The following is a 24,746-nucleotide window of genomic DNA, read 5'->3' on the forward strand; positions in this document are numbered from 1 at the left end:
TCATAAATCAGTGGGGAATGTCTTTTATCCCTATAACTGAATTATAAATACAAGATGTGATCACTAAGAGCACAGTCCTTAAAATTTACTACAATGTTTAGGAGACAGTTGCTAATAAAAACAGAGGAGGGAGAAGCCCATTCAGGGGACATTAGAGCTGCTCAATTTTAATATAATTCCTATTCAGTGCTTATGGAATTCACAAAAAAATCATCAAGAGTCTGTGTTCTTATTTGAAACAGTAGCATTTTATATCCTTGCATGTAAATGCAAATAAGAAACAAGATAAAAAATGCTACAGGCTGCTCAGATATGCTGCAATTTCTGCCATCCTATTTTAATTATTTAATGTGTATTTAATTGTTGCATTCTGATACAGGGTACTTAGGACACTCCAAAATTATTTGAGGATATAAAAGAACTGCATTTGAGGATATAAAAGAACCCCTTGCAAGGGTGTGCTGAAATAACAGCTTAAAGACAAATTGAGGATATTGGACAATGGAAGATAGCTGTATAAGGAATCTTAATTTACATATATGAACTATTTAGTGGACAGACAGCTTTGATTTAAGAGGAACAGCACTGGAAAATCATGGAGAACATGAGTACAAACCTCTGGAAGTGCCACAGAGTTGGGCTCCCAGTGGCATACAACTGAGGACAATAGAAAATCTTTTATTGGTGTCATAAGACTGACAGCAAACTGAGCTGTAGAGATAAGTTCTGTCCTGGTAACTCAGATTCAAAGGCCCTCAAATTATTCTTAGCAAAACCTGAGTGGTTTTCTACTTAGAGGCAGCTGCAATCTGTGATTTGTGAGATGCCAGGTATTGAAACTAAAATGAATCCTGATGAAAGACTTCTCTTCCAGTGCTTTTCATTCAAAAATGTTGTAAAAATACCACCCACTCTTCTAACGGGAAATTACTATTTCATTCCACGGAGCAAAAAAAAACCAAAAAACCCAAACCAAACAAACCAACCCAACCCCAGAAGCATCAAAATCTGAAAAGAATACCATGGGATTGCTAGTAGAAAAATCAGAATAAATGCCTACAGAAGCCTAGTGGGCAAAGATCATCTATTGGTATTTACACCAGGTCTGCTTGCTGGAGCAGAGCTCAAACTGGATCATTTTGGTTTTAAGGGATCTGAGGAAACCAGAAAGAAGCACGTCCCTAACTTGCACTGGCAATATTGTAAAACCGTCTCATGATATAAAATGTGGGTGTTACTCTCTATGAATCACTGGGATTTAAAAAAAGGATTCTGATAGACAGGCAATGAATCACAATCCATTTTGTAATCAGAAAAGGCTTCTCAAGAGACCTTTGTCCCCTTTGGCAAAGCATGACAACCAAAGGGGCCAAGCTGCAAAGGAGTAGCCTGCTCCTGTCCTGGAAGTGGCCTCCTCAGACTGAAGGCAGTAACTGAATTTAAAATATACAAATAATGCTGATTTGTATACAAGATAAAAAAGCTCTATCAACTAGAAAGTCTCCACACAATTCAATTGACCAATTCTCAGAACTGTGTTTAGCTCCAAGAGCCAATTTATCTTTTATAACTGGCATTTATTTACACTGGGCAGACTTTGTATTACTCAGGTCTAGTGAAAGTTTTACTATCTAAAGGAAATTCATATAATACAAAAAACTTTATATTTGGGCAGCTTAAACTATCAGATTTTTAAATTTTTTACTTTTTTTTTTTTTTTTTGTGGCCACTGACTTCAATATGAGAACAATTTGCTTTTGGCTTCTTTAAAACTGGATTCTTGCTCTGCTGCAGCAGGTGACTAAGACAGAGCCCCAGAAACCCTTCCATATATCCCAAAGATGTACAAGAAGATAATATAATTTTTCATTAACTTAGCAGTAAAATGTCATATCATATAATTGATACAAGCTCTTTTTATTAGCACCGACAAAATCAGAAATTACCAAGGAGTTAAGAGACCTTTTCATTCTCTAACATTTCAGCTTGCTTTATAAGTTCAGTGCATACTCTTAAAAGTATTTTAAGAGAAAATTCCAGATTCAGAAGTCCAGTTCATTCAGAACTTTCCTATTCAGACTTATGCATAACCTGTGACTGTGACTTCAGATGTCAAACTTGCTTTGAAGTCAACAGAAAGTTCTGTAGCTTGGAAAGAAATTCTGAGTTCAGGCCACAGCTAAGAAAAATATTTGGTTATATACTTTATTTTGAATATTGTATTGTTGCTAATGGTATTGAAACACCTCCTTAAACTCAAGCACTTCTTAAAAACTCAGTTCCTGGCTAAGGAAGGACTTCTTTAGCTAAATTGCATTATTTAATTACATATCATTCACATGTCTACAGAGAAATGAATCAATATGTGCTGTAAGACAGATCCATAAGAAATTAGCTTACCCTAAAATGCTCCATTTTCTCTGTAATTTTACAGTTTCTCACCCTAGTGACAAGATTATGCCCAGAGTTCAACAAACAAACCCAGAGCTACCACGAAACAGAAGTTGCAGTGTTTAGCCAGACACCTACTGGATGCTTAAAGAGGCACTGACACTGCCCCAAAGCAGTCAGAGCAGAAATGCTATCTAATAAATCCTTGCTGTGCTCACACCTGATTCATTGCTGGAAAATTTGCAAATTCCTCTGTGGCTTCATAAGCCTCCTGTGAGATTATCAAAGATTTAAGCATGTAGCATGGCAAAAAATACAAGAAGAGACGTGTAGGCACTGCAGCTGTTTATGAGCCAGTCCTGTGCTCCGTAGTTTATTTGGTTTCATTAGCTCATTAACACTATGGCCTTTAATGTATTTTAATACTCTTATGGTCTCCAGTCCTCAAAAATGCTGCTTAGTCAATAATTATTAGCCAAGGTAGTAATTTAACAAGAAATTTTGGAATAGGTGTACTCCACTCTGAGGTTCACATCTGAACACAAGGTTTGTGTTTCTTTTTGAAATGTCAAGAACTTAAATAGTAAATGTTGTATATTATGTGTGCAATATCCAGTTGTTTTTTTTTTTTTCTAGGACATCTTAGGTGCCATAAATTTTATCCTGACACTGAAGAATTTTTGCATAATGCTACTTAACAACCCCATAAGCTTTCTCAATCCACTTGCAGTATTAGAGAATCTACTGAGATCTCTTCACAGATACATAATACTGTTAGTAAGAAGCCTGGGATTTTATTCTTTCCTCAGACTCTGTCATGTCAGTGCTTTTTAATGTTCACAAGACAGTAAACTGAAGTATAGTTTCCAAGAGATGAGCTAATAAGGCATACAACTGTCCTAGGCCTAGGGTAAAATATCCTCATTATTATCCTAAATGCAGTTCCCTGCCATGGAAGAGTACTGAATACTCCCACAGGAAGAGAAGGAGGAGGAAAAAATACATGAGTTTAAACTCATTCCTTGAATTAGATCCCACTTTTAGAGTTTCTCCTGGCACTCTGATACATTGCAGCTTAGCCATAAAAATGCTTCTCTCACATCAGGATCAGGCATTTTCATCACAAAGCTGTCATCATCTCAAATACTAAAAATGCAAATAGTATTTTCAGATGGTGAGACTGTAGGTAGGGCCCACATAATTTGGCTGAGTATTATTTATTATTTAGGATCACCTAAAATATTTTAACCTGCTGGATGGTCCTGAAGTTCTCATAGTCAAAAGGCACCATGTTGCAAAACTCATTCATTACTGTAAGCATGCTTGGTGCTATTCATGCACAAAATACAGAAAATACCTCAGTATAACAGGGAATACTTTAGTACATACTATTTTTCTATATAGAATTACATGCACTTCTGATATATGTCAAGATAATCTCTGTCTGTGTGTGTGTACAGCCACTAAACTCTGTAATAAAGGTAATTCAAACAGCAAAGCTTGAGAAAGTAGATAAATAGTAACAAAGAGGTCTTAACATTTAGCATTCTCCTCTTCTAGATCCTCCCCACAAATTAATCTAAAGTAAATTCAGATTTTCTGTGGAGTAGAGTAAGTTACACAGTGTTGTTGAAGTTTACTTCCATTAGATGCTGGAACTCTTCCCTCAGCCATTTCTAACCTCCAAGGACAACACTGCCCAACACAGGGCTGAAGGACCCCACTCTTTACTCCATCCTAACTCTTGCCATTCCTGTGACAAGATAGGCAGGAATAAAATGGGTATCCCACTGGGATTCCACCTGCCAGCAGGCATTCTACCAGCCCAAAGTAAGAGGACTCAGGTGAAATAATGTCATTAGAATGACACATGAACTTCTGTACACCTATCATCTGTTGCACAAGTGTATCACTCCCTTCTTTTAAATTGGCAAAAAAAAAAAAACCAACCAAAAATACCCCAAAACCCAACAAAATTGTACAACCTAAGAAGCCTATAACCTGCTCAGCCACTTTTCAGCAGCAGAGCAATCTCTTGTCATCTGACTGCTGTACTTTTGACCCTCCAAAATATTCCCTACTAAAATATGTTGGCATGTTTTTACCTGTCATTCAGTAATTATGGCTCTCAATAGTTGTAGGATACTTATCACATATTCAGATCAATGTTCTTTGCATCTCAAGTGCTCCATCTTTCTAAATTTTTTCCAGATAGCTTTAAAATTATTCCATGGAGGTGACTTCAGGCTACCTACACAAGGAGTGTAGAACCAGGTCATAAGGAGGGTAGGATTGCTTTTGAAACTGCAATTGCATCATCAGACAACACTGTGAGAAGTACTTAAACACCAGTAAATTAATTATGAATTTTGCTCTAAATTTAAGTTACCTTGAACAGCTCCATTTCTGAATCTTCTCTTGGACTACAGACAAGGGCGTCAAGACAATCTTCCCCATTCTGGTTTTTTTTTGAGGTGGGTATAAAATGCAACATAATGCAATATTGTATTCTGTGTTTTGTATCAGAAGAAAAATAGGTGGAAACTTTCTGAAGGAAATTTAGCACTAAAAACTACCATAAGAGCCAGATATAAAATTTAGGTATTAATTTTAAATCCTGCCTGTGACTAAATAATAGCAATGAGAAAAAGAATTCTAAAGTACCAACTATAAAAACTCAGCATCAAGTTAGCACCAACTTACCACCTTTCATGTTATTGTATTTCTTACTTTTAACAGAAATCATAGGAATTGCATAAGGAATTATCTGTTTCATATACTTCAGAAAGACTTTTGCAGAGTCAAACTTAAACCATGGCAGCTACTGAATAGAGATAAAATACCCAACAAGCCAAACAAGCACTGCAGGATCAGAGTGACTGTGAGCAGGTGATCCCAAGAAGCTCCAGAATAGGGCTGTTATCTTGACTGCAAAACTAAACAAAAGAGTTAAAATTACAAGTTTCTGGACTAACAATTTCCCAAGCAGATTCTAAGTAGTTCTGGATGTCAGCCTATACACTGAACAAATCAAATTATTTTCCATTTTGCCATTTCTTTTCCTACCATCCACTACCAACAAACTAAACTCCCTTTACCACTGAAAACCAAAATATCACAATACATAGAGTCAGATAATGGATTACCAAGGCCCACATTATAAGACAATTAAAAAAGGGTATATGATCAGTTGCTATACAAGATTACTTCAGCTTTCTGCCCCCCACCCCTCAGTAGCCCTCTGAAAAAAGCCCTCCTGTCACAGTTTTTTCTATGTATCTGACTTGAGTTTTGGGAGCAGCACAGAATTTGATGGAGGTGCTGAAGTCTCTTCTAAATGCAGTTAACAGAGAAAGCAAAAGGATACAGAAGTAACTTGTTAAAAAGACAGTAGGTAAGTGCTGTGGAACCTGAATGAAAAGATAAATACTCTCCCTGCACTCCTTTGATAAGAAAAGGTAAAAATATTTGTGGGGCAAAGCCACAATTCCTTCTTTTATTTTGGGTCAAAATAATTAATGCACTTTGAAAAGAATTTAATAACTTGGATAGTTACACATTAGGATAAAATTTTACTAAGTTCTGACTTTGTTACTCATGTATAAACTTTATTTTCTAATAAGAAATCTGGCAAGGTTCTCATCTTACATTATGCATGAAAACTAAAAGGAAAGCATTGCTTTGCTCTTATTTTTTTAATTGGGTTACTATTCTTCTGTGTTAACAATACCCTATGGCTAGATCTGCTATGACTTGGCCCTACTTTTGTCAATTTTTCTATTTTGAACTAAATAATTTTCCAACTCACCCATTGAAATTGCCTCTTTCCCCATGAAGGAAGAAGCATTTTTACCTGCCAAGGTGTGAGGAATTATTTCACCAGCTCATTTTTCCCTTCATGTGACCCATATTCACTCCTGCACAGGAACTGTGTCATTCACCCAGAAAAAGGGGTGTGCTGATATTAATGTTTAAGCAAACATACACATCTGGCAATAAACAGACACCTTTGTCTTATTTAAACTGTGTTTAGAAGTTCCATGGCTTTTGCTGCTGTTGTTTGTTTCTGCCATAAACTAGGATTTTAAAAATTGTGTTTGATGTTATTCTTCAGTTATTAATACTTGGGATATTTAACCCAGAGTGTCCATACATAGCAAGTCCAACTGGGGTCACACACTCTGGCACCGAAAGTCATCAGTTCTGATCTGCATGCTGGCTGGAAAACTCTACAAATCAGTCTCTTAAAGGAAGATGGAAACTACTGTTGCTATTTTTGACAAAAAATTTTCAAGAGTTAAAATTACACCATTTGAAGCAGAAATCAGAGTATCCACAGCTAAGACCTGTTTATGGTTAGGAAAATAGTATTGGTGCATACTTTCAGAATTTTGTTATTTTTAACTGTTACTGCTCATCAAATTCTCTAACAGCTGATACGAAACTGAGATTTTTTATTTTTTTTTTTTAATGTCTCTTTTCCCAGCTATTGACTAAATCAGTGAAGACCAATTGCAGTTTGTATTTTGCACGTAAAGCCTGTGGAGAGCACGAAGTGCCTGTCAGCTCTGAGCTAGACCATCTCTGGGTGCCCCAGCCACCCAACATTCACATGCATTTCAGATCCCCTGAAGTTCTCTCTGACAGCCCTTGCTAGTTCCAGGTGAGGAGAAAATAATCAAGTATAATGCTGTATAATAATCAAGTATAATGCTGTTTCAGTGACATTAATAATGATAGGGTTATGCAACAATAACAATAGTGGTACAAGCAAAGCAGCTATGTTAAGTTTTCACAGCATTAAAAAGAGGGGAAGAAAGAGATTGAGAAAATTTCAGTTTCCTTCTCCGTCATGTGTTATCTCGGGTGGCTTTTTTTTTCCCCTATATTTAAATACTTGAAGAACTTCTGCTAATAATCTAATAGGATAGCTAACAGCAAATCTTCCCATTTCATGTAATGGTAAGTAGATGAATCCACCACAATTCAAGAGACAAATGTGTATTTAAATACTTATATTTCTAGCTAATGTCTTGCATTTATGGAGTAAGCTAGTATACTGAAAAAACAATACAAATTAATTCTCTGAGAAGTGTTATTTTGAATAATTTTGTGCAACTCTATTTCTTTAATTTAAGTAGGCATGGAATTTTCACATAAAAACACAAGTTAGGCACTGCAGTTTTTCCTGTATACTTGATATGCCTGGAATACTTCATAACTTGACTGGTGTATTTTTACATCAGCTTCTTATTTTTAATTTTGACATAATTCTAATAGTCCGCCTTACAATACTGTCATACCCCTTACATACACTGTCATACCCCTCTTTTCTTTGAAGGCTATTCTAGGCAAGTTTAGTGTGAGGAACTGAAAGTTATAACTGTGACTTTTTGTAACCCCTTGAGCAGGCCTGTGAACCACACTGCATGTCACATGGCTCTGATATTTACTGAGGATTACTCACTGTGCCTTTTTACTGTCCTCATTTATTTTTAATTGCTAGTGAAAAAACAACAGCCTGCAAATTCCTATATGCTGAACTTGAAGCACGATCACAAGACAGATGGTTGGTCACTGCAAAGAATCAGTTGGAATACACTGAGATATCACAAAAAGTGAATTCTGCAGGGACATCTGGATTATATCCAGTGCAATGCACTCTCACCTGGAGCTGAACACTTCTTGCATATGTGGTGCATGCAAAGCTCCCACTGAAACTTTTGGAGCCACCTCTAATCTAAAAGATCAGAAAGGCTCTTCAATAGCAGCCTGCTTCCCACACCTCATATTTCCTGTCTTTTGTGGAACAAGGTGTGAACAGCTGCTGTAAACCTTACTGCTCTGCTCTGTACAAAACCAGGAATCACTCTGCAGCAGTTTAGGTGAGCCTTTGCCAAGGGCGAGTTACTTGGTTTAGAGGGATATGACAAGCAGGAAAATAAAGACAACTATAATCTAATGCCATTGCTCTCATCTTAACTGGGAGAGCTTGGGGTTTTAGAACCTGGCTTTGAGCTTTCACTTTCTGCTATCAGGATAAAGAGGTGATCCCTTTGCTAAGCAGGAGGTGGTTCTCGTTGGGTTCCAAGAAGAAAATTGTCACCTCACAGCTTTATCTAGGCATAACTTTCCAGTGTGAAGGGTGGGCTTCTAAATTGCCCCTGGCTATGTAAAACCAACACATTTGACAGTGGTATTCCTGGTTATTTTGAGAATTCTAAATTTTTATAGTATTTTATATATTGTTTTAATTTAATTTAAATATATTTTATTTATATATATATTTTATATATTTTGAGAATTCTAAACTACTACAGATGTAAACTGGTGCCAGACTTGGTTCATTGTTTGGAACTATGGAATATTTTGCACAGGGCTATATAATACAGTCCCTGTGTCAGACAAGATAATTTGGGACCAAATCCTGGCTCCTTTGAAACAGGCTGTGAAATTTCTATCAGTTTAGTTAATTTACCTTTTTTGGGGAGATGGTGAAGGCACTTGTATCTGAGCAGGAATTCTGCACCTCTTGGTCAATAGCTGAGCATAATCTATCCACAGTCTCTGCCTATACAAACAAATACCATGCTAAGTAGGCTCTCAAACTGAAACTTCTCCTTCCTCAGCCTTTCTGAAGAAATCCCTGGTCTGTAATCCTGGGTTAGGGAACAAAGTATGGAATCTTCATGCTGAGATCTCAGTGATATAAAAACTGATCAATAAACAGCTTCCTCACAAGATTTCCATCTCAATGAAAGCAGAAAAAGCTGCTGATTCTGTTCCACTTGTCAGATAAGAAGCCCCTCAGATTATCAATGAGCTACATCCTGTGAATCACAGAGCTCAACTGGAGCTCAGTTGTATCTTTCTTTTACTACTTGTTCTCGGATGTTAAAAACACTATTGGAAGGGGTTCAAAAGTACATTGTTGGAAAATTGTTAATGCCCTAGTCATACAATGTCATTTTGAAGCTCCCTGGGAATTTAGATTTGCACAGCTTATTAGGATATGACCTTTCCCTTGATTTTTGTATTTTAGGATCAAGTTAACATGAAATTTCCCCAGTGGGAGTTGCTCTGTTTCCTTCACAGATAAGGAAAAGAGCAATGGCAATGCTGTGTAGAGACAACTTTCATACATTTCTACAGTAGGGACAACTTTGTGGGCTTGACAGACATCCAGTGCATTCCTAGAGGTTGAGAGGAAAGTCATGTGGCACGTTAAGGAAAAAAATCCCCAGGAACATAACAAAGGTATTTCCCTGATACTTTCACCCAATTATTTTTTTTACAATGGCATTTGAGATTAGGCTTTGAGGAATTCTATGGCCTATGGACTCCTTGGATTCAGAGGGCCAGGGTAACAAAGAGGTAACAGCTTGTTCCTGAAACACATTCACACTCCCAGCATTTCATCACCCTCCTATCACAATACAGATCTTGTCTCACAAATTCACCCACTTCAGCATTTCCATCCTTGTTATATTAGCATCTTTTTTCCTGGGATCTCATTTTCCTATCTGGCAGGTACTGCAAATGACCAATAATATCTCAAGTTCCTTGATGGTCAGGGAGAGAGGTTCCTCAAGGGGCTGGTCCTGAACAGCTAAAGAAGTTTCTTGCTCTCAATTATTCTGTAGATAAGAGATCTCACATTTATATACAGTAAATATTTTTAAAAGTTTAAGAGGGGTGCATTAAACATTTCTCAGCCTTTATATCTCTATATTGTTGGAGGCCATAATCAGTTAACTAATTAGAAGCTGAATGATTCTGCTTCTTGAAAATTCTCAAATGGCCAAGACTGCAAAAACTAACAGCTTTCAATAAGTTTTTTCAGAAGTGAATAGTGTTCTCACTGAGAGTAAAATCAGTGGGACAATAAAGAGATGGCTAAAAAGAATTAAACACTCTGGATGCTCAGGGTAAAAGATTTACATATTAAGCTATGCAAACAACATTTTTGGTTTGTTACAGATAACAAAAGAAAAAAAGAAACTGGTGATGAAATTAAATAAATTACGTTTTTTTAACTTTTCATACAAACAGCCTGCTGACTTAATACTTTGGGTGGGCACTGTGCATATAGTATTCTCATAATAATACCACATTATAATAGGAATTCATGCAGTATAACATAAATTCATCATAATCATAGTAGAAAGTCATAACAATGACACATCCAGCAAAACCAAAGAAAGATCCAAATCATAGAATCATAGAATTGGCTGGGTTGGAAGGGACCTCAGAGATCATCAAGTCCAACCCTTGATCCACTCCTGCTGCAGTTCCCAGCCCATGGCACTCAGTGCCACATCCAGGCTCTTTGGAAATATCTCCAGACACGGAGAATCCACTACTTCCCTGGGCAGCCCATTCCAATGCCTGATCACCCTCTCCAGAAAGAAATTCTTTCTCATCTCCAACCTAAACCTCCCCTGGCACAACTTGAGACCCTGCCCTCTTGTCTTGCTGAGAGTTGCCTGGGAAAAGAGCCCAACCCCCCCCTGGCTCCAACCTCCTTTCAGGGAGTTGGAGAGAGTGATGAGGTCTCCCCTGAGCCTCCTCTTCTCCAGCCTCAACACCCCCAGCTCCCTCAGCCCTTCCTCACAGCAATTCTGCTGGATCCCTTCACCAGCCCAGTTGCCCTCCAACTGCAGCCAACTTTATGAGTTTCTTTGGCTTGGAGCTCATCTCATAGCAGTGACACACAGTGCCTGCTGTGATTTGGCCACACAAAGCAGAGTCCTTTACCTTTTCCTGCAACAGCTCTCAACAGGGAGATGTCCCCACTGGTTAAATTTGCATTTCCAGAAATGCAAATTTTCCTCTTTCATTGACTGACAAGTGTTTTACAACTCCAACAAACCAGTAGCAGAAAGCCTTTAAACCAAGTCAGATTTTAGGCAGACAGGAGGAGTTAATTTGCAATTGATCCAAGGCTGAGCTGTCTCCTGGGTAAGTACAAAGTCATTATCTACATCACCTGGTGAAGACCTCTATGCAACTTATCTGTCTGACAAAGCACTGAACAAATCCAAGCTGATGTGATTTACTACCTATTGCTGCAGAGCACGCTGATGTCATATATACCTTTCAGCAAAGCAAAAAATCCACCAGGATTCTAGAGCCATGCTAAGAATACAGAAGGGGAAAAGTACAAGCTGAGTAGTACAAACTTAGAGAAAGAAACCTGTTGGCTAACATAATTTCTTCTAGAGGATTGTGTCAGCAGGCTTGTTTGAAAAGTGAATCAACAGAAATTGTGTAGCTTTTTCTGCTCTGGTGACAAAGACTCTCAATGCAGATGCATAGTGTAAGCACTAAAAGTTTATTTACAGAGGGCAGGACTGAACATTTCATGTGAACACATTCACATCATGATAAAGAACTTTGTCTCCTATTAGTAATTTAAAGAATTGTGATTTGGTCCTCCCAACACACCTATAATTGAATTCCTCAGTCATAAAATCACTGGTGCCAAACAAGTTCTGATATCTTTTATCAAGCCTCTTTTTTCTTGTCATTTGTTAACATATTTCTTACAGATCTTTTCTTCTTTTTATAGATACATTTGCTTTAGTTATAAATTAACTCTGGAATTTACTCTCCCAGAGGCCACCAACTTCTGTTTTATTCTCTAGAAAAAAGTTCTAGCCATATAAATTGTTTCATGCCACATAAAGCTCCATGCCATATAAATGTATTATTTGCAACAATTTTGAATAACTTTTGGTGGTTCAAATACAGAGGAGAAGAAATCTCAAAAGTCTGACAACATAATTAGGAATAAACCGAAAATGTTCAAATGCTTTTCTGTGCTTTCTGCTCTGGAGACCAGGACAAGTTTACCAAAAGGGAACATCATTGCCAGTGGGATTTTTGGTGCTTCCAGTTCCTTGTAGTAGCATTAAAGGAGCAGCAGTTTGAGCTCCCCCTGTAACAAATGCCAGAAAACCTGGGAAACTGGCTTAATTGCTTCTACTGCTCAAACAACAATTTATATTAGGACAGAATCATAGTTTTAAACACCCTGTTAACACACAGACACCATTTTCTTTAATTGTCTTTCTGTGCTACATCAAATAATTTAGCTTTGATAAATTCTATTTGATTTGACACACCAAGTAGCTGCTTTTTTATGGTTTGAGTCATGTATTTGCTAAGACAATTTGAAGGAATATCCCTTCAAGATAGAGCTCACAGGAAGTGATCTTACAGAACTTTGAACTTCTGGATTACTTTTCCCCATAACACTGAGGTGGGCTGTGGATGCAAAATGCTGACTGACTCCAGTTTGGGGTGGGTTAAAAATGACACAGGTTTGTCTTTAAAAACAAAACAATTTTAAAATTACTCTTTAATTAAGAATAACGCAAAAGATCCAGGAGCCCTAGGGTATTTTTCCAGTAGAAATTATTTCCATGAACTGTTTTCCCCCCATTTCTAGTTTTCCATATTCAGACAGTTTTCTTCTTCCAAAAGTATACAAACTTCCTTCTCTACATGCTGTTTCTGAGACTGCCACTCCTTTGACATTAAAATATTACAATTTTCATGTGATATTGCACTTTTTCTCTCTGATTTTTCCTACTTTTATTAGTTAGTGCCTCATCCCCTTAAAAAATTCTGTAACTTGCTCTATTTCTTCTTGATTGCTTCATCTGTCTTATCACCTATATTAGGTTCTTGCTGTATTTTTGTTAAGTCTGAACAAAACATGGTAATTTCTGCTCCTTTAATTGAGTTGATATTGACACAGCTGATTTGAACAGTCAAAATAACTCTTACAGCAAAAAGGAGGTTTGAAATAGTGGCCACATTTTAGTATCTTAGCTCTCAAATCCCCAGGTCTTGTTCATCTGTCTAGATCTTACAGTTCTCTGCTTTCTATTTCATTACAAAAAAACCAAAACAACAAACCTTTGGCTTATGTGTTGACACAAGTTAGGGAAAATTCAGTCTGATTTGACCCTAATACTCATCTGCAATCCCATTCAGATCAAGGGGTTGGGGAGCATAAAGGTCAGACTGGGTTCCCTGGAGGATCAGACCCATAAAGTTACACACAAGTATAAGCATCTCCTCTCACACCTTGTGTACACATTTCATAACTTTGTTTGCACTGTGTACTTTCACTCGAGCCAAAAGGAATTTTCAGAGCAAACAAGTTGTAATGTATTCTTTAGAGGTGAGTTACAATGTTAGTTATCTGTAGCTCTTGGAGCAGACAGGAGGACAGTAAAAAGATAGTAATATTTTTGGCATTTTTCAGAGTAAAGACTATGTCGTATACAAGTACTTTATTAACAGATCAGAGGTATAACTAGAAAGAGAATTTTGCCATTAAGCAACACAAACTCCAACAAAAACCTGATCCTTCAACAGGATTCTCCTATAAAAATTAGGGGAATATCTAAAGTCTTTGTTATACGTGCCTTTCTTTATTTATATGACAGCCAAATTGACAGAAAACATAAGAAAAATCTTATAATATATAATATTATAATATATTATAATAAAATCTTACTATATAAGTAATTTTAGTCTTGCATAAAATGACAATGCTCCACAACCTCTGTTTTGAGATACACAACTTCCATTTTGTTCTTGTATGCCATAAGCATTCAAACGTAAAAACTCCCCATTATAAATTAATAATTTATTTGGGTTTAGAACCAGCAATTTATGAATGGAACATTAAGCACAGCTCATCTTGGTCCAGAGGGAGGAAGAAACTTAAAAATGAAATTATAACAAATCTGAGAGGCATTTAAATTTCTTCATTTTCAGCTCTATTAACAAACCAAAGAGCACCAGGGCTCTCACGTTGGCAATATTTGTTCCACTCACATTATCAAACTCCCACAGTCATCAAACCTGGGTGGCAATACCTAAAATTATATATAAAAATACCTTAAATCAGGCAATACCTAAATGGGCTGCTGCAAATGGTCCGTGGCCCACCCTAACTCCCAAAGTATTTCTGGAAAAATATTGGAATGGCTGTTACTTGGCTGAGCTAAAACTGGATAGAGCAGGGACAATTCTAAGAATGTAACTGTTCAACAATCCTGAGCCTGTGCCCAAGTTACACCACTTTTAAATTAACTGGTATGGATCTAGTCTTTGAGTTGAATTCAACTTCTGTGAAATAAGGGAATATAATTACTTTAAGGTTTTGGGTTGCTTTTCCTCCAATTTATGGAGTTAATTTTTTATCAGCTTTTTTTCCTAAATGTGGTCCCACTTTCTGCCTGCAAGCTGGCAGTGCTGTAGCAGGTACTCTTTCAGGTAGGTACTTGCTTTCAGGAAAGGAAAGGATGCAGCTCTGCAGACATTCAGTGGCAGTAGAAATGAGCATAAAAGCCTAGAAATCTCATAAATCTCCCTGATCAGGTGTTTGCCTTGTACACTGATCTATTGAGCACTATCAGAAAGTGTACAGAAATACTTTCCCCAAACTCACACTTCATTTTAATGAAATACTTTATCTGTACAAAAAAGAAAATGAAGGGATGGAAATCTCTAAGATACAAGTTACATTCTTGATCCCCAGGCAGACAAAGGAAGAATAATTCCTATAACTGACACCCGTCAGAGGTATTTGCCTCTCTGTCTTTGTGGCAGATGAAAACAGAAGAAATATTTTGTGGCTTCAAAAGTCCCCATTATAAAATGGCAATTCTGGAGCAAACTGGAAGCTGCTTACTGTCTTTCTCATCTCCTGCTCTGGGAGTATCATCAGGGGGCTTAAGGGAACCTGTTATAAATAATGGGTCAGAAAAGATAAAGGCAGGAAACTCCAAGGGGGCCTGTCAGTATCTCTACCCAAAGCAGTGCTCATCTTTGCTGTAGATATTCCAATTTAATGTCAGAAATTCTTAGTCAGAAGATGCTCTCTTTGAGGAGCTAGACAGCAGTTTATACGAGTTGCTGGAATCAGAAAACAGTGCTATTTAGTATTTAACCTACACTGTCTTTATTTAATTTCCATGTTCACAGCTAAATGAGCACTCTATCACTTATACAAGTCTGAAGTCCAAAGAATTCCTTTCTCCCCCAGAGTAACTGCTAGGTATAATTACTACATTTATTAGCCTTTCCTGGAGCAATTGTCAGGAAAGGGGCAACTGTATCTGGCAAATCAGTTTCTTCTTCCTCCTTGCTTTTTTTCTTTTTTCCTTTCAGGACAATTAAAGTTTCTCACTCCTTTGACTCTCCTCCTTATGCTGGGTCTCCTGCTTTATTCACCCCAAAACCTTTTCCTCCTTTTATTCTTCCCTTCAAAATGCAGCTCTGGGGAGGAAGAGGAGAGATGGCCCTGCTGTCTGCCAGTGTTTTCACACCTACCCATTTATTGTGGCCTTGGCTCTAAATTTCAGTTCCTTAATTCTGACATTATAAAGGAGGTTCAAAGTCCAATCGTTTCATCAGTGACAACAACAGAGTTACTCTGCTACCTAAGGGTCAAGCTTCAGCAGAAATTCAAAATTGCCACATGCTGAATAACATTGTGCTGTGCCTTCCTGTAAGTGCACGGGGGAGGAGACAGGAATCTGTTGCAGAGCCTGCGTCAGAGAATGGAGTCACACTACAGTATATCAAATTGAGTGTAGGTAAAAGTTATTGTTATTCTAAACTTACCTCAGCCTTCAATATTCACTCCCTGTTCTCCTGTCCTTAGTGACAGGAAAGCTGTCACTTGCTGTTAGCATATCGGACAGTTCCTGTTCTCAAAGGAGTAATAAATAAGACTAGATTTAAAAAACAGAACAAACTTGGGCAGCAAGAGAACAATGAGCAGGAATACCAAAATATAGTGGAAGACCACGTTATGGCATTGTCAGCATATCTTAAACCAAGAAAAGCTGAAAATCTCATAAGAGACCAGAAAGAAGAATTAAAAATCAAGAAGGTTCCAACAATAAACTTCAAACTTTGCAAAAGATATTCAAACAGCTGTACTTTTAAAGAATTACCCTGCTTTTTAATATCTTATTTGAAAAACATAAAAAAGGATAAATAAATAAAACATTCTTAGCCAATATTCCCACTGCCTTCCTTCGAAATTTCCTTTAATTAATAAATTAAATTTCCTGCTACTCATTATAGAAAGCTTTCTTCCCAACTTTCTGCTCTCCTGAGCCTCAAAGTCCCACACTGGGTGCCTTAGATCCCTGTCTTAATCCACTGCTGCAATTAATCTAATTGTACTGAACACCAGTAGCCTCTATTAAGATGAGAGATACTCCAGCTATTTCACAATATTTCAAAGCCAGGGCATATCTTAACATTGCACATTACTCCACCTATTCTGCACAAATTCTATTTTATGGATATTGTTGTTTGTAAAGAAGCAGAACGCTGTTGATAATATTTTTCTCTTTTAAAACCAGAACTTATGAAATAGATGAAAAGCATCTTTTTTTCCTGATCTCTCACCTACTCAAATTGGCACCCTGGTGACTGAAAAAAGAATGGAAAGAAACTCACATGACTTTCACATTCTCAGTGTTACATCACGAAGGATGAAACAGCATCTTGTGTACAACTCAGAGGGCTGCTGGACTGTATGTAATTCTTGCATAAAAAATGCCTTTCTTAACAAAACTGTGACTCATTAAAAATCTGACAGATACCATATTCCAGTACACAGAAGAATGAAAACACTGCCAGACCATTTACATATGCACTTATTTCATGATGGGAACAGTTAACATGAACTATGACATTGCCATAGTGTTTGGGGTTTTTTAATAAATTAAAATATATCTTCCCTCAAACACATCTTTGTCTTTCTAACATTCTATTGTTGAAATACGATTTTCCTTGCCAAAAATTATAAGGAAAAGGTGTCTACAAGAAAATATCTTTGCTGGAGAAAAAATACCTTGATCGCTGGAGGAAAAATGTCTTGACACTGGAGGGTTTCCCAGTACTTCTTCAAGCACTGTCAAGAATTCCTGCTGATGTCAACTATGCTGTAAGAACTATTTCTTAATAAATTATAATCCTGGTCTACGTAAAGAATTCCTTAAATTTCGTTACCTCTGTCAGAAAGAAACTTGCATAACCTGATGTCTTGTCCTTCCTAGCCCTAGCAAATCCCAAAGGAGTGCTTTAGGACTTCGACTGTAGATTTCATATGAAGTATTGGGGTATCAAACTACTGTAGAAAACCCCAAACTAAACAAGATATTGGGAACATAATAAATATCCACCGCACCCAATTTAAGAGGGTAAAGTTAGCCAGGCTGATCACGAGGTGGACCCAAAGAACAAGTCTTTGGGCAGTGCCCAAAGGAAAGTGTGCAAAGGAACCCTCTTGGGTCTCTTATTCATCATGCCATAATGTTCTCCTCTGCACCACAAGAACAATTAACCAATTCGAGACAATTGGCAAGCTCACATCCCAGCAAACACTCTGAGAAGCTTGCAAAAGAGAACCAAGAGCAGCTGGCAAGCTCATCGTGGAAAGCAAGGATGGAATTTGCTTGCAGTAGCACTTCTGAACATCCAAAGAAGCAAAAAAAAAACAACCTCCAGCAAACACCTAGGCACTACTAATTAATTGTCCACAGGATTTTTTGGAAATAATTTTTCCTTATCTTGATAATGATAGCTACTTTAACATCAGGATTAAAAACATGAGCCTTTTAGAGTAATTAATAAATGCCTGTTTCCTATAGTAAATTCAGGACCTGTCATAACAAACTCAGAGTACTAATTTTGAAACCGATTCTGTAGTTAATTGTAACTACTCATGCTTAGCTGTGATCTTTACTAAATAACTTCCTCCAGGCCAGTTTAGGAATTCTGATGACAGCTTGTAAATGTAAAAAAAAACCACCCCCAAAAAAACCAAAACCAAAAACAAAACCAAAAACAACAACAAAAAAGCACAACACTCCCATACGAACAAACTTTTTAATGGTGCTTATTTCATTCAGAAAACTGACTTACTGTGAAATCCTTTTGTTCTAAATAAAGCTTAAAGTGTCATCTTGTTTATCATCTCAAACCATCTTCAGCAACAGCTGGAAATTCTGAAAGTGAAAGCATTCTTGCAGAACTTTTGTTTCCATTCTGCTTAGTAATATTCTAGGCAAAACTCAGCCCCCCCCCCTCAAAACACCTTTATATTGAGTTCCTCACAGCATGTCTGTCAAACTCTTTTTATGGTGACATTTACTATGGGGCATTTACAAGAAATTAAAACTAGCCCACTTTTCTTACTGTTTCTAATAATTAAAAAAATCAAATATGCTAACATGCCTTCATGCACAAAGGAGGCATCTCCATTTGCAGTTTAAGTGCAAATAATGCAGGCAGGAGTGATGATAGAGAAGAAATACAGTAAAATCCTCACAGAATTTCAGTGCCTCACAGAAGTGAATGCACCCACTGCCAGTGGGTTAGTTCAGCAGATCAGAGGAATAGCTACACCACTAGGTTAACACGAGAACTTTGTATCAGACAGACTACAAGATGGAAAGCAAGCAGCAGATAAAATTATTTTTCATCCTCCTGGAGGTAATGAGAACCTCAGCCCGTCGCCTCTTCAAAATTCCTCATGATTCAATTAAACATGGTCCTGAATAAGGTTAGAGGATACAGATAAAATTGTGTGTAAATAAAGCAACCTTTTGCCCTCGCATACTTCTGTACTGGCTCATATATAGATTTCTCTGGGTGTAACTGAAAATAAAATTTGGCTTCATATTTTTTTACATTCTTAGGTAGCATTAAAAATCAATTTAACACTGTACCACATTGTAATGTACTTCTACTCAGGGAAGAAACTGAGATTCAGCATAAAATTCTGTAGCTGAAAAACCACTGTAGGGAACATTGAACAGTAACTCCAAGGAAAACACAGTCAAGATGAAAGGATAAACTCTCCACTTTTATTTACTGCAGACATAAAAAGTCGGTACCTAAACCTATCACGAGGAAATATGTACATTATGAAATGCAGTAAATAGAAGTGGCTGCATTTTTCCTCAAGACCCCATATTAGATAGCACCACAAAGCACCAGGTCTAGGTAGTAAAACCTGTTTTTCTGACCACCCCTACTAGAAGATATTGGTGTGAGTGTTAAAGCCTGTAATTAACATTTTTCTTCTCTTAGTTCCTTTTTTTGGTGTAACAGAGTGACTCTTTTGGTAGTCTGACACATGGTTCAAACTACTATGATTGAGAACTTACTTTACAGCAATATTAACATATTCCCCTAGAATAAGTACTGAAAATGTGCATCATTCTATCTCTATATAGATAGCAACCTAGGTTCAAAGCCTCTCAAACTTCCAAACTGCTGCTACACAACCATGAATAGTTACAGCGGTTACACAACATCTCTGTTCAATAAATCTAAACAAACACACAAGTACTATGGACCCATAATTCAATATTATAATATAAAATCCTATTTTATGCAATGTGGTGTAATCATATGTTGTGTAAAAAGTTCAAGACAAGATCATAATTCTGGGCAGGGCTCCTTCGTGCAAATATAGAATTCTCTGAAAAGTAATTTGCTTAAACTCAGCAGGAAAAAAAAACACAAGGTGCAGTAAGAAAACTTCCATCACTCTCACTTATTCTATGTGCCTATTTCTGGCACTTGCTGTTAGATTTTTACATATACAGACAGGTAATTTAGAGAAATTGTAGCTGGAGGTCTCTGGTAAAAAAGTAGAGGATTATGGCAAAAGAGAATCTGATACATGTCACAATCAGATTTGTGACAAGAAGGAAGGACATGAGTCCCCACAGAGCTCATGAAATTCCAGAAACCCGTAAAACAACATGAAGTGTATTTTCCTCCCATAGTAACTCCTATAAGACCAAAATGAGAACTCATGTGTAATTTGAAGTTCTAGAATAAAATAATACCAACTGCAATGAATTATTAACTCAGAATGTTAGTATTTTATTTAGAATTAAAGTATATTAAGAAACTGGTTGCAATAAACTCCAGAACAAAAGGCAGATGAATATGCTACTCCTGTTACACTGGTGTCTCTTAAAGAATTGGAAGAAAAAAAAAATGTAGGTCTTTAGCTACAATCTGTATTGCTTATTTAATCTAAATAATCTAAATCTACTTATTTGATTTCAGGCATTTAGTCTCACTGAGCAAACAGCAGTTCATTTGGAGTCAGAGCCTACACTTTCAGTATACTAAAACCACAGGCTGACTCCTAGAGCCGTCGCATGGGAGCAAGCCCTGCCTAGGACAACATTTCCACTACTGCAAACAGGCTGCAAACCTGACCCTCCCGAAACAGCAGCCCTGCCACTGACCTGAACACAGCTGAGGGTTTGTCGTTGGTGGTTTTTTTTTTTTGATTTTTTTTTTTTTCTAGACTCTGTGCATCTTCCACTAAACCAACCTCATCTTTTTTTGATGCCGTGAGATGTTCCGTATAGCTGTCTGCCGGGATTTTATCCAATATTTATGACACTGTGTTCTCAGATGCTTCAGATACAGCTTTGCAACTTTATAATCAGAAACTCATGCTATGGCACAAGGTTAATGCATGACCTAAACACACACATCCCCACTACAGGTATCTACATAACCATGCATATATGTTCATCCTGACAGTCAGCAGGCATACTTGTGCCTGAACATACATACGCAAAGCTATGCAAGCTTTTTGTGTTTTTTTAAATTGCTAATTATCAACCAGCAGAGTAGACTTTGGGATTCATAGACTTGAATTCATAGACTTTGTCCTGAATGTGCAGGCTGCATAGCGTGGAGGTGATCTGCTTAGTCATGAGGGAAAGGGGTGGCTTATGCAAGTACACAAAGCATCATCTGCTAGTTGAGTTCAGAAATTCAGAAGCCGGCATTTGAGCTGGTTCTTCACCTTCCCCTTCTAAGCAGCAGAGTTTTTCTGTTTGCAGTGAAATCTAATGAAACTGCAAAATAAAACCAGCTGTATTTACCAAGTAGGGTCCCGCTTAGAAGTTGAGGATTGTTTTCTTTCCCCCCCTGTAAATTTGTGGATGTTATCACACTCATAACCTAATTTTTTTCTATCTGTTACGATGCAGATTACAATCTATTGCTGCTGTAAGAATCTATTACTGTTGTAAGCATAAATGAACACACTGAAATTTTAAATTACTTTTTTTTTCATCAATCCAACTGCTAACTTGTAAATTTGTAGCTATTGGTATTCTCATGTCACAGATCATTTGGTATTAAGGATAGGGACAAGCTTTTCACACGAGTGAGTAACAAGATGGCCCCAATCTTGCCTAGGCTGCTAGGTGCTACTGCAACATAGGTAATTAAAATATATCTATATAGTGCACGTATCATGAACTTTAATTGGAGAATGATGTAACTATTTAGTTCAATTTTATAGAGTGGTTTAGGAGGCTGAACAGGCCGACTAATATAATGGAAGGTGTGGGTGGAGTGGGAGAAAAAAGCGAACCTGATCGAATTGACTTAAGTTCTGCGAGAATTTTCAGATGTGAAGACTGCAAAAGGCTGGCTTGGATTTTTATTTGTTTGGTCTTAACTAAAAGAACAAAAGGCTGCGAAAAATTTAGTTGTATATTTGTATGTTGTATATTTAGTTGTATATTTGTCTTATCTCTTCTTGAGAAGAGCTGACATCTTCGTAGCAACCGGCAAAAAGAAGAAATCCATGTTGCAGAAGACCTGGTGGTGAAGTAGAAACTCAGTCTTTCCTATGGTTGCCACATGTATTTTCTCTTTCCTATCTCCTTACACCTGCAAGATGTGAAAGGAGCCCAAGCCCCACTCACCACAGGTGCTAGTAGTAGGGTGACAATTTGCTTAGCACATGCATTTTCTATATACTTTGCCTCTGGAACCTCAAAGAAAGCAGAACTGAAGAAAGATGGGCTTATTCCTCATTTAAAAAAAAAAAAAATCCCAGTTGAAAAAAGACAGGCTATGCTTCATGGAAAAAAAGCAGGGTGGGGTGGGAACAGCCAAGAGAGGTGTAAGAGGTTTATCATTTAATGTAGGAATCAGTTTACCTTTCATATTCCTCTGAATCTAAATATCTCAAGACAAATTTATGGCTCTTGATTTTTTCATTCTGCCTTAGAAAAGCCTCCCCAGGAGAAATGAAAGGGGTCTTGGAGGAGATATTTTACAAGTTTTCCAACAGTTAAATGAAATCTTTAAGAACTGACCCGTTAATGGGAAGCCCCAACTTCTGTTTGTGGCATGGATATGTAGGACTGGAGTATAACAGAGTATAACAATGCTCTCTTGCTTGGACTTATTTCTAACATTTTCTTTTGTTAGTCCACAAAAAGATAACAGACAAAGAGCATTTGGTATGAAGTAGCTGAAAAAGAGATCCCTGCTGTTAAAAAAATAAGCAGCACTATGGAAATACAGAATGGAATAATTAGCACTCAACATCTAATATAATGCTAGATGCAGCAAGTCTATCAGTGATTAAAAAAAGGAAACTGGTAGCAATAACTAATGGAAAGTATTGCATCTGTGATTTTCGAAGAGCCTAGCATGGAGAATTTATAATTAAATTTTAATTTTTCTCTTCAGTAGTTACTCTGGGAACTGTTTTAGTTCATGCCATACGGGAATAATCCTAGTGACAAAAGCTGGTAACAAACTCAAGTCCTGAGTATCAAATAGCCACAACTAGTGATTCACAATCAGGCTAGAAAAATAAATGACCAGTGAATATATTCAACACCATTCTGAACAGATTCTACTCAAAAAACAAAACAACACCATGAAAAAAACAAAAACAACAAAAGAAGACCTCAGTAATCAAGGCAAAAAAAAAACAAAAAAAACAAACCCACAAAGTACACTTTTCATTATTTAGTCCAGCTTTGCACAAGGCAAAGTTTCTGTTCTACTTCTAAACTTTTCCTTATTTTTACAGTATAACTTCTTGCAAGCTTTATTTTATTAGCCATTGCTATTGGTAGAAAATTATACTGACAGTAATTGAAGCTGGGTCTAAATTTGTTTTATTGACTTAGAAATAGGATTATGGTTATTTTAAAAAGTTCACAGAAGAGTCAGATTCAGAAGCAGCATTGATAGTGGGTGTTTTTATCAGTATCACAAGGAAGGTTATAAGGCATAGCTTAAATATCCTTCACTTAAATTACAATATTTTGTCACATTTGTTTTCTGGTGATAGTTTATTATATGGAATATAAACTCATCTCAGAGGAAAAAGAATGATTTGCATATTCTGTGCTGTAATGGGAGTTTCATTGAAAGATTATGTTTAATAAATTCTATTATCCAGGAACGTGACACTGGGAAAATCTCTATGAAATTCCTACTATCTTAAGGCTGTTTACAGATATATAAGTTCTGAACCACTAGCAGTTAACTTTGCAAAACTGATGCTTAAAAACATTCAAATTCAAAAGCTTCCTGTGTAAAAAGATGTTTAAATTATATTTCTGATTGGTTACCATTCGAAGTCCATGCCAATTATTTTTTCAGCTCCCTCTCCCCCTCTGACAAGCCCATGCTTATATTGTACCACATGCTTAGCACACTGCTAGGAGTGATTTCTTATAATCTTATAATTAAATCTCTAAGTAATTCTTGCAGCTTTTTTTTTTTTTTTTTTTTTTTTTTTTGGGTGGGGGGAAGCCAAAGAGAGTACTGATGTTAAGCATACAACTTCATGCAAAAAATTCTGATATTGAGGGACGCACAACACATGAAACTTCTTTTCGAAGGAGAGCGTGGAGTATCGTGTCATAGTTACTTGTTGTACGCCGGGAACTTTTAGTTAACTAGTAACAAATCACAGTAACCTTTTAAAAGGTAAATTACTGATTAAATTATGGAGTAATTGGTACCAGAATTTTTTTTTCCGAGTTTCAAACGCTCGTTTTCAAATGTAACAGTACTATCACATTCTATAGCAAAACCGTGCTCAGAAATGGGGCAGCAAGCCCCAAATACAAGGCTAGCCCACAACCCTCATTATTTCAAGGATGATTATAATTGATTCTTTCGGCTTAAAGTAACCTAGACTCCAAATTACGTGAAGAAACTGAGAGTTTCCTGCGCTTTTCACCGGAATAAAGAGCAGTCTGACATCACTGATATTCTGAAATACATCACTGTTCAGTCAGCACTGTCTCGTCATGTGGACACAGTGCCACAAAGTTACAACACCGCAGGAACTTGCACTCTCCAGTTGTAGAATACCCCGGAGAGAAATGACACCGGGAAGATTACAAAACGCTCCCTGCAAACCTGAGGCATGCCATCAAGACATAACACATTTCAACATAGCATCTCAGTTGTTGCAGGCTCAGAAAGGCTCCCCCGACTTTCTG

At 37.1% G+C, this 24,746-nt stretch overlaps 1 protein-coding gene across 1 annotated transcript in view; it reads right to left on the bottom strand.

Annotated features, from left to right (window-relative positions):
• The window catches only part of PPARG (peroxisome proliferator activated receptor gamma), a 57,838-nt gene that overhangs the window by 32,163 nt on the left and 929 nt on the right, over nucleotides 1-24,746 (bottom strand). The window lies entirely within an intron of this gene.

The sequence above is a fragment of the Calypte anna genome, chromosome 12 (assembly GCF_003957555.1).
Source record: "Calypte anna isolate BGI_N300 chromosome 12, bCalAnn1_v1.p, whole genome shotgun sequence".
NCBI classification, from domain to species: Eukaryota; Metazoa; Chordata; class Aves; order Apodiformes; family Trochilidae; genus Calypte; species Calypte anna.